Raw genomic sequence first — 11,582 nt, forward strand, 5'->3', positions numbered from 1 at the left:
GGTGCCTGCTCAGCAGTAGTGTCAGGGCACCCTCCAGTTTTTACCTAATCAGTCCCCCATCCCAGCGCAGGGTGCTGCTGCTGACCAAAGCCTTTTGAAGCCCCTGGGGTGGGGTAGGACTGTCCCCTCTCCACAGCACCCGCTATAGGAGAGAAGAACTTAAAGTCCCTTTTGCAGGTACGTGTTTAATCTGGAAATAGGCTGGAGTACTCTCTGAGCAGCAAAACCCACCTTCCAATATTTATTTTGTCTGAGAATATTCTTATCTAAGAATTTGTACAAAAATAATATATGTCCAGTGTCGAAAATTGAGAAAATACAAAAACAGTAAAGAAATAATAATCCGGAAGCACAGGAAAATAACTGTTAATGTTATGTTTCACAGGCCGCTTCCCCACATAGCCTGTGCTGAGCATTTCCCCACAGTATTAAATATTCTATGAAAACACCATTTTTAAAGACTGGAACACCAGTCTTGGCTTCCAGGCCAACACCCTCCTGAGTCTCAGTGGCTGCCATTCGTGGTCTCCTCAGTGGCACCTCCTCCTCTGCTCAGCCTCAGGGTGCAGAGTGACTCAGGGCTCCACCCCGGGTGCTCTCTCTTATCCAGCTACACTCTGCCTACGTGACCTCAGCCAGGCTCATGGTTTCGAGGACCACTGGCTCCCAAAATTGTATCTCCATCCCTGCTGCTTTCCTGGAACCTCAAACTTGTATATCTGCTGCCTTCTCAACATCTCTACTAAATATCTAATAGACACTCCAAGTGCGATACACCCAAAATCTAACTCCTGGCTCCCTCTAGCATATCCTCCTGCTGCCACCCCCATCTCAGTGAAGGGTAATTCCATCTTTCCGAGTGTCTTAGACTCAAAACCTTGAAGTCATCCTTGATTCCTTTCTTTCTCTCACATCCCACATCCAATCTGTCGGCAAGTCTTGATGGTTCTACTCTCCACCCACGTGTCCAGAATCTGACTGCTCCCGTCGCCTCTACTGCTACCACCCGCTAGAGTTGCCTTCATCTCTCACCTGGATTATCACAGCCCATCCTAATCATTCTCCCACTTCCACTCTTGTCCTTTCAGACTCTGTTCATCCCACAGCAGCCAGAATGAGCAGGAATGTCATCATGTCAATATTCTGCTCAAAACCTTCTACTGGCTTCACACAAACAAAGGCAAAGTCCTTTGGAAGTCAGTGTATATAAATGCTTGCTAAATACTGACTGGGTAAATAAGTAGGCGCTAATCTATATATAATAACTCTTGTAATCTTCACAGTAACCTTGTAATGTAGGCCGTATATTATGCCCCCTCTATAGATGAAACTGAGGCAAAGGAGTTAGATAATTTGTCCAAAATCATTTAACAGTCCAGAATATGATTGGAACTCTGGTAGTCTGCCTTCACAGCCTGTCTTCTGAAAGTGGCCCAAGGAGCTCTTAATTCCACCCCCAAACTCTTCTTTCCTCATTTTTCTCATCTTGGTATTACTATAATGACCCAATTGCTCAAGACAAAAATCCACAAGTCACCCTCCATTCCTCCCCTTTCTCCCCTCTACTATTCAATCTATTAGCAAGCTCTATCTCCAAAATACATCTCAATCTTCATCCTCTGCAGTGACACTGTCATCACACTCTCTACCTACAGAACTGCCAAAGCCCCTGGTGGGTTTCCACTCTTGCTCCTGAATATTATCAAATTTCTCCACAGCCAGTGATTTTCCTAACCTGCACATTACACCCTGGTACGCTCCTGCTTAAAACCTTCCAATGCCTTCCCATCATCCTTGGAATAATCCAAAGTCCTACTGGGCTCCCACAGACCTCTCCAACCTCATCTGCCCCACATGTTCCTGGCTCCTTCCCCTCCAGCCAGGTGGTCCTTCTACTTCTCAAACTCTCCAACCTTTGACCTAAGGCTTGGCCCCTGCTCTTCCTTCTAGAGGAAGGTGTGTGGCCAGTCCTCTCCTGTTATTCAGGTCTCAGTTCAAATGTCACCTCCTTGGGGAGGTCTCCCCTGACCATCCAAACTGATTAGTTTTCCTGCCTCCCATCTCTTTAGCAAATCACCCTATTTTATTTTGTGTCCTACATAGCACTTATTGTTTAACATTAGTGTGTTTATTTATTAGATTCTGTCTCCTCTTTCTAAAACATGAGCTTCAAAGAGCTGAGACGTTATCTGTCTTGTTCACACCCATGTCCTAGCACCTAGAACAAGGCCTGGCATATTAGGTGCACAATACTTGTTTGTTACTTACAAACTTAAAAGCAACTATTTATAATATGTGACTTATAATTGTTCCTTGAATTTATAGGAAAAATTCCAGTGGTTACACTTCACTTTTAATAACAAATGAACAAATTCTATCTCATATATGTAACATGATTTGATTATTCCCTCATTCCTGGAGATTTACTGTTTTGCTGTTAAAAATAACAATGGTCTCTATGTTTTGCTATTACAAATAGAGCTGTGATAAATGTCTTTGTACAAGCATATCTTTGTGCTAGTTTGTCATTATTTTCTTAAGATAAACCTCCTAAAGTTAGAATGATTAGATAAAGGGAAATGAGGACATTTAAGGTCATTGATACATTTTGTTAAATTAGTTTCCAGAAAGGTTGAACAGCAACACAACAGTATCTCTTTTCATTGAACACCTGGGAGGAAAACTAGTGAGAGTTTGAAATTTCTAACAGCTTTGTAACTTGCCTCACATTTGTTCATTTTATTCTGGTTCCCCATATTTATTAGAGCTCAAAATTGCTTGCAACACTCAAAAAGAAAAAAATTGAAGGCAATGCTATTCTCCAAACATCTGGAAGGAAAGAAAAATATGTTGATCTCCTACTTTGAGTTAAATTCAAACTAGGTACTATTTGGAGATGATCTCCCTTAATTCTCTGGGGGTGGGTATTAGAATCCTCATTTTTCCAGGGTTAATCTATTAGGACTTCAGGCCTGGAATTTGCCTCTGACTAGAAGGTAAGCCCGTGAGGGCAGGGACCTTCTCTCTCTTACTCATGGCTGACTCACAGTCCATGGCACATTGTAGGTGCTCAAGAAACATTTGTTGAGTGGAAGATGAACTAAACTGGAAAATGCTGGGGAGTCTGGCAGTTTGGGGAAGCAGTGGAGGAGTGTGTTTTGCAGCATTTGTGGGAAGAATGTGAGAAGGACGACTAGACTAGCTGTAGGAAAGAGAGAGATGGGCACTTAGGGAGCTGAATAGTGACCATCGGAGCAGAACTCTTACTGGGACTGCACCTCAGAAACCTGTGCTAGGGAAATCTACTTTATGCAATTTACATTTATTTATGTAATCATTTTCCTTTTATAACAGTGCAATTTTTTTTTCAATCAAGAGAAGGTGTTCTTAGTCTTAGTTTTAAGAAATCCACTTAAGTTGCCCACTTAGTTGGTGCCACTAGGCAGTGACTAGGCATTGATTGTCTCTGAGTCTTGGTGAGCTACTTTTGTTCTCCCCAGAACCCTGGTATACAAAGCTGATCACTAGAGATGAGATAGATTCCTTGCATCAGATGCCCAGAGTTTCCTGACTGCGAAGAACCAGTATTCTCCTTAATTGCTTCTGCCTCAAGATTTAAAGTTGGGAAGATCAGTGTGGACTATGGTAGCTTCACCTGAGCCCCAACATCAGGGAAGGGTCCCAGCCTAGGCTTGGGGAACAGGCTGGGTACAAAGGTCCTTGAACCCTATGTGGTGGTGAGTTTGATTTCACAAAGTCTGTGGTTAATGCTGGAAGCTCCTGAAACCCCTTGGGCCGGGGAGTAATGTCTAGACCTGGGTGTTGAACCCTCAGAGCTTCAGCACCAGCCCCTGTGGTTAGTTTTCTAAGAGGACATTGAGTAGAAAGAAGCCTGATAGACAGCAGGGCTCTCCCCAGCCAGCATGGAAGCTAAAAGGCCTGCCCTTTTGGTTGGAGTCCTTGGAAAATTCTGGGAAGGTTAGAAACACCAAAAACAAAAAAGAAAAAGGAGAGAGAGAGAGATTTAATCTTCCTGATAGTAATCCAGGTGGAGCTAATTACAGATTTAAAAGCAAAAATTTACAAAATGTGACTTATAAATGTTCCTCGAATTTAGAGTACAGTGGTTGCAATTTGATTTTATAACGTTATCTTTTAAAATAATGGCTAGTTTTAGTTGTTCTAAGGCCCATCCTGGAAATTTTTGTCCACAGTTGGACCAGAGTTTTACAGAAGATCCTGAAGGCCAGGGCCCAGACATGGAGGTAGCTAAGGGATCCCATCCTTCAGCCATTTAACAAATATTTGGTGACATGTGCCAAGCGATGGGCTAACTGCTGGAACACAGGACAAACCTGGTTCCTGCCCTGTGAAGCTTACAGTCTGAGAAAGAGACAGAGATTAATTGAATAACTGCACAACACAAAAGAGAATACTTGACTCTGAAGTTTGCAGTGAAGGCAAATGACCTAGGATGGTGGTGGTGGTTAGGAAATCATTACCTAAAGAGGTGACCCTTGAGGACAAGAAGGCATTCTAGGCAGAGAGGGAAGGGAGATCACTCTAGGCAAACAGAATAGCCTGCGCAAAGACCCTTGGGTGGAAGAGGGCCTGGAAGATTCAACAAGACTAAATGAAGAACAGTGTGGCAAGGAGAGCAAAGGACAGAGTGAAGGAAGTAAAGCTGAGGGACACAGGGCCAAGCCTTGTGGGGCCTCATTGGCCACATTTAGGATCTTGGTCTGCCCTGGAGCAGTGGAAAGCCTTTAAAAGGTTTGAAGGACTGGAGGTGACTTGCCCGGATTGTGTGTGTTGAACAGACTATACTCTGTCTTAGTGTCAAGGATGGATTGGAGCAGGCTGGACTGCATACAGAGACAGACTGGGAGGCACTTGTAGAAGTTTATGCTAGAGATGGTGGTTTGGACTAGAGTGGTGGTGCTGAGGACAGAAGTAGACAGCTTCGAAGAAATACCCAAGAGGTCAGACTGGCAGGGCTCGGGAAAGGATGGCATGTGGCCAGGGAGGTAGGGAGGAGCAGGCTTCTGGCTTGTGGAACAGGACTGATTGGTGGTGTCATCCACTGGTATAGGGACAGGTGTCCCTCACCAGAGAGAGAAAACCACAGGGGAAGTTGAGGCTCAGAGAGACTGAGTCAGCACTCTTTGTATAACTTTCTTCTATCTGGAAATATTCCTTTGGGTGAATTTTGGAGGATTTTGGCTTTGGTTTGAATAAAACTATTTCCTTCAAGTGTAATCTCTAGACCAATTCCATTACAATCATCTGTGATTTTTTTTTAATAATCCAAATATCTGGGCCCCAGCGTAGACTTCATGTATCAGAATCCCCACAGCAGAAACCCAGAGTGAGCTAACTAAGGGTCTGCCTCCTAAGTACACAAGGATTGAGAACAACAACCTTCCATTTTCCTTCTCAGCTGCACTTTTGTTCTGTGTTCTCCCTGCCTACCCCCTTCTCGGGCCAGCAGTGGCCATGAGATTGTGTGCCTGATATTCTGAGTCCTGACCACATGTCTTCTAGAACCTTTGAGTTCAAGAAGGCTTGCAAGCCCTCTCTTGCTCCTTCTCTTACCATGTGACATGCCTGCTTTCACTTTGCCTTCTGCCATGACTGGAAGCTCTCTGAAGCCCTCACCAGGAGCAGATGCTGGTGCCGTATTTCATGTTCAGCCTGCAGAACCGTGAAGCCTTCTGCTATCTTATTAACAAAAGATGTGTGGACTTATGTTGGAGTAAAATAGCCAAGACAACATGAATATTTGCTAATAGATTTATTACCTACAACTCAAGCCAAAAGGAGAAGCAATAGTTCATCTGCACCTGGGAGCTCATTTTCCAGCATGCCAGCTTTTATACACACCATAGATTTTACCCTTTATAACATTACATTTGTGAAACATACCAGTCTCCGGCTTCATCCTCCACCATAAGGAAACCTGCTCAGGTGAAGCTTAAACTGTATAAAAACAGTTTCAGCACACAGAAATGTCCTCTGGGAACAGATACAGGTTGCATATTAGTTCCCAATTACTATTTAACACATTTGCATGTAGTTTTCTCATTAGAGTGTCATTAACATAAAATGAGAGTCTTGTGATTAGGATGTTTGGATGTAGAGTATATGAAATACAGCTTTAACCAAGACATTTAAATTTTTGCTATCATGAATCTTTGATTAAAAATATAAAATACAGCCAGGCGTGGTGGCTCACGCCTGTAATCCTAGCACTCTGGGAGGCCGAGGCGGGCGGATCGCTTGAGCTCAGGAGTTCGAAACCAGCCTGAGCAAGAGCGAGAACCCATCTCTACTAAAATTAAAAAGAAATTAATTGGACAACTAAAAATATATAGAAAAAATTAGCCGGGCATGGTGGCGCATGCCTGTAGTCCCAGCTACTCGGGAGGCTGAGGCAGGAGGATCGCTTGAGCCCAGGAGTCTGAGGTTGCTGTGAGCTAGGCTGACACCACGGCACTCTAGTCAGGGCAACAGAGCCAGACTCTGTCTCAAAAAAAATAAAAATAAAATAAAATAAAATAATCTTTTAAGAAAAAAAGTGGCTTGCAAGACAAAGGGCTCCCAGGGCAGGAAAAAGAGGGCAAAAATGGAACTGTTCCTGCTAGCTATAAACACACAAACAAGGTGCAGCATGAGGCACCAGCGATGTAACGTGTACAAGAAAAAAACAAATCTTTCCATGCACATGTGTGCAGGTAGGTAAAAAAAAGAAAGAAAGAAACAACTCCTTCCCTCAAGGTGTTCCTGCTCAGGGGAGGTGAAAGACATGGAAACATTCTAAATATAGTAAATGCGTATGTGCCACTTACCAGGAGCCAGACTCTGTTCCAAGCACTTTATATTTATTAATTCATTTAATCCTTACAACAAGGAGATAGGTTCCTTACAACCTTATGAGATGGGTTCCGCATGGTGACAGAGGGATGTTGAGGATGCTGAGAAGCCCAGAGACCTGTGACTCTGCCTGGGCTGATTTAGAAGGGCTTCATGGAGGTGATTACCAGATGACACATGAAAGATGAGAAAAAAAATCAAGGTGAAGAGGCACAGAAGTACAGAGGAATCACCCAGCACGTGCAAAGCACAGAACTGTGAGACAACACAGTATATTTGGAAAATGCAAACAGTTAGATGAGGACTGGCACATAGGTACGTGATAAGTACCAAGTGACAAGGGATGTGCCTGAAGAAGTAAGCTTGGGCCAGGTCATTAAAAATCCTTACGCCATATTTAGGAGTTTGGACTTTCTTCTGAAAGTAAGGGGCAGCTTTCAGTTAGGAATGATATTAGTTTTGCATTTCACAAGATTCATGATAAAAGCAACGTGGAAAAGAAATTAGAAGGGTTAGCCTAGAGGTGGGGAGACCAGAATCCTCTCAAGGTGAGAGATGGGAGAAACTGCAATAGGGTAGAGGCAGTAAGAATGAAAAAAAGGGGGTGAATTTGAAGGTTATATGGGAAATAGCACTGATTAGACTTGGTGATGGACTAGATCTGGAGAGAAGGGATTTAAGGGTGGTGGCCTGGGTTTCTGACTTGTGGGTGCGATGAAGAAGAGTGCCATGCACAGAAATACGGAGCCCAGCAAGAAGAGAAGATTATAAAAGGAAAGATAATGACTTCCTGTTTTTAGTCCAGCATGTAAGAAGTTTGGGAGTCCTCACTCCTGTCCTCACAACAAGAAAAAAGCTGTACAAACTGAAACTCAACAACTGTTCTTGGATCTCTCAGAGGATTAAGGGTACAAGGCAAACCACTGCCCCTAAAATTGGAGAGACGAAAAGGTGGATACGGAGAATCACAACTTACTAGCAGAAGCCCAGGAGTAGAACCTTCTGTGGGACGCAGTACCAGGGTAGGAAAACTTAAACTGTAACTGAGAAATAGCTGGAGGCTCGGTGTGGACAAACTTGAGCATTAAATACTCCAGGGGTCCCATTCTTTGGGGGTTCCCACACTTTTGTTAGTTTTACTGCCAGAAGCTTTACCAGGTTCTCACAGTGAAAGCTGGAGAACAGCCCCCCCTGCCCCCCGCCCTGCAACTTGTGCTTCTGGCACGGGGACGGGAAAAGTAGCCACTTTGAAATACATTCAGAGCAGTCAGTTCTTAAGGAGGCCTGCCCTCAAGAGAAACTAGCTCTTACTAACTCAGGTCACTGAGAGAGACTAACTGACCTGGAAAAGGGAAATACCCAGCCAAATGCAGGACTATAGGACTCTTCCTCCCTCCCCCCACACCTTACTAATAGAGCTCTTGTATAATAACACGGGAATACAATTGAGAGAACTGCACACCTCAGACCTTATTTAAGAAGTCTCTAGGGAACACCAACACCAACGGGAGAGACAATAACAAGGACACCAGGGAAATTTTAGCCTCTGATACCTACAGCTACAGCAAACAACAAAAACAGCCTAATCCCTGGCCAGATAAACACAAAACCTCACATTTATTTGCCTCAGTTCCTTCTATTCATACATTTGACTTTCAACAAAAAATTACATGGCACACTAAAACACAAAAAAACACAATTTGAAGAGGCAGAGCAAGCATCAGAACCAAACCCAGATATGTCAGAGATATTGGAATTATCAACCAGGAATTTAAAACAACTATGGTCAATGTGATAAGGGCTCTCATGGAAAACGTGGACAATATGAAAGAACAAGTGGATGATGTAAACAGAGAGACAGAAATTCTAAGAACAGACCAAAAAGAAAGGCTAGAAATAATAATTTTTAAAAAACACTGTAACAGAAATGAAGAATGCCTTCGATGGGCTCATGAATAGACTGGACATGGCTGAATAAATAATTGATGAGCTTGATGAAATTGCAATAGAAATTTCCAAAATTGAATTGCAAAAAGAAAAAAGAATGAAAAAAATAGAACAGAATATCCAAGAACTGTGGGCCACGTACAAAAGGTGTAGCATGTACGTAATAAGAATAGCAGATAGAGAAGAAAATAAAGGAATGGAAAAAAATGAAGCAATAATGACAGAATTTCCCCAAATTAACAATAGACAAAAAACACAGATCCAGGAAGCTCAGAGAACACCAAGCAGGATAAATACACGTCAACTTAAAAATCACACAATTTATAAATTTAGAAAGGAGATTACTTCTTATAAAGGGTTACAGGCTGCAAGGTGGCCATCCTGACAAGCTGGGAAGGGTAGCCTCTGGCAGAGACAGAAAGGCAGGCACTTCCGGGAAGGGGAGGGTGGAACAGGGATTTATGCGGAATGGGTTGGCCAAGTATTCAACAGGTTATAGGAGGAGCTATGAATATCCATGAAAGGGAGTCACATGAATACATGACAAGCAAACATTCATGTCACATATGACCCATCTTCACTTAGGGGTGGAGACTTAACATTTAAGTTTATTACAACTAGGCCCTATACATCAAAAGGTGAAGCAGGGACATGAATGCACTCAAATATGCAGCCTCTGTAAACCAGCCACAACCAGTCTGTGGTCTTCTTCTTAGGAGAAAGTTACTTAAATTAGCCTCTCATCCAATCAAATCTGTAATTATGGCTCCTGGAACAGGGGGGTCAGTCAGGGTCTGGGGGTGAATGAGCTACAATGGTCTTATTATTGCTTATCTCAAGACCAGTGCTTGTTATAAGCTTATTCTTAAAACAAATGAAAATAAAAAATAAGAAAAAAAGAAAGAAAAAAGACCAGAGCTTGTTTAGCTTCTAGAGAAAAACTTTGCGGCAATTAGAACACAGTTAATTCTTTAAGTGTAGGGATGCAAGACTTGAGACTTAACTCCTGTCTGGCATGGCCTTAGGTCCTGTTTATAATTTAGTGTCATATTGCCACAAAGGGTCCATTCTGTCAGTCCTGCGATTTCTGATTTCTATTTTAACAATCATTCTGGTCAGTTGTTGTGTCTAAACCACAAAAAGGAGGCAGTATAACAAGGTACGTTTGACCTCCCATCCTGCCATGTCTGGGAACTCAGTTTTTTAATTTTCTGCAGAGTGAATACAATATGCCTAGATGTAGATTTCTTAATTTTATTTTTGCTTTTGGTATGTAAACTAAAAATCAGTAAAAGACTGAGAAGGTTGGGTGTGGTGGCTCATGCCTGTAATCCTAGCACTCTGGGAGGCTGAGGCAGGAGGATTGCTTGAGCTCAGGAGCTCAAGACCAGCCCAAGCAAGAGGGAGACCCTGTCTCTACTAAAAACATTAAAAAACTAGCTGGACAACTAAAAATAGAAAAAAAAAAAATTAGCCAGGCATGGTGGGGCACACCTGTAGTCCCAGCTACTTGGGAGGCTGAGGCAGGAGGATCGCTTGAGCCCAGGAGTTTGAGGTTGCTGTGAGCTAGGATGACGCCATGGCACTCTACCCAGGGCAACGGAGTGAGACTCTCTCTCTCAAAAAAAAAAAAAAGACAGAAAATCTTGAAAGAAGGTGGGAGTGGGGATATGGCACGCAATCTTATCTATAGATGAACGAGTATAAGAATTGCCTCAGACTTCTCTTCAGAAGCTATGCAAGGAAGAAGAGAATATTAGGTCTATCTTGATGTTCCCTTGTCCCCGATTCCCAGTGTCAAGAGTGAGTACTGGTACCAAGTTGAGCCGATGACGGAGTGATCACAAATACAAAGCAATCCCACACAAACAGTTTATTACAGAAAAGAAAGAAACTATACAAAGTGAAAGTAAAGGAAGCTACTCAAAGCAAAAATACGTTCCTGACAGAGGAACAGGTCAGTCTCCACAAGTGGAGAAAGACATTGAGGACTCCCAGGTAGTTTCCTTTTATTGGCCTGGTCCTGGGGAGGGATGACAGGAGGCGTGGGATAGTACCAAATGATTATAAGGTGTTCTGAGTTTCCCTGCAGTCTCTTCCCCTGACTAATCCCCACAGCTTCTCTGGCCCTAGGAACCACCCTCCTGGCCTACACCCACCACCTGCAGATTTGATGCCTACCTAAAAAGAGCAGAGTATTTAAAGTATTTAAGGAAAAAAAAAAAAGCCCATCAACCCAGAATTCTGTGTCCAGTGAAATTATCCTTCAAAAGAGAAGGAGAAATAATTTGTCAAACAATCAAAAGTGAGGCAATTTGTAGATCTGCCTTGCAAGACATACTAAAAGAAATTCTTTAGAAAGAAAGAAAATATAAGTCAGAAACTCAGATCTACATAAAGGAAAAAAGAATGTTAGAGAAGGAATAAACGAAGGTAAAAAGGAAGATAACTAGAATTTCCCACATGTCCAATTGGGGTACTTCGGGACTGGGTGTTTCAGGGGCAATTAAATGTGTGGATCGGCTCAGAAGACTGATCTGCGGTGGAGACAAGGAAGTGCGAGCCATTAGCTCCGGAATGGAAGAGATGGACCAAAGAAAAAGTAGTTTCACTAAATCCTTGTAAGGTGGTCAAGACGGTAATTCAGCCAACAATTAAAGAGTGTACATTGTGTGTCAGGTTCCGCGCTTAGTAACGGAAATAAGGAGAGGCATCAGAAAGGATGACAAGGAGACAGCCAAGTAGACAATTACATTGCGGGG

Source organism: Propithecus coquereli, unplaced genomic scaffold (assembly GCF_000956105.1).
Source record: "Propithecus coquereli isolate 6110/MARCELLA unplaced genomic scaffold, Pcoq_1.0 Scaffold261, whole genome shotgun sequence".
Classification (NCBI taxonomy): domain Eukaryota; kingdom Metazoa; phylum Chordata; class Mammalia; order Primates; family Indriidae; genus Propithecus; species Propithecus coquereli.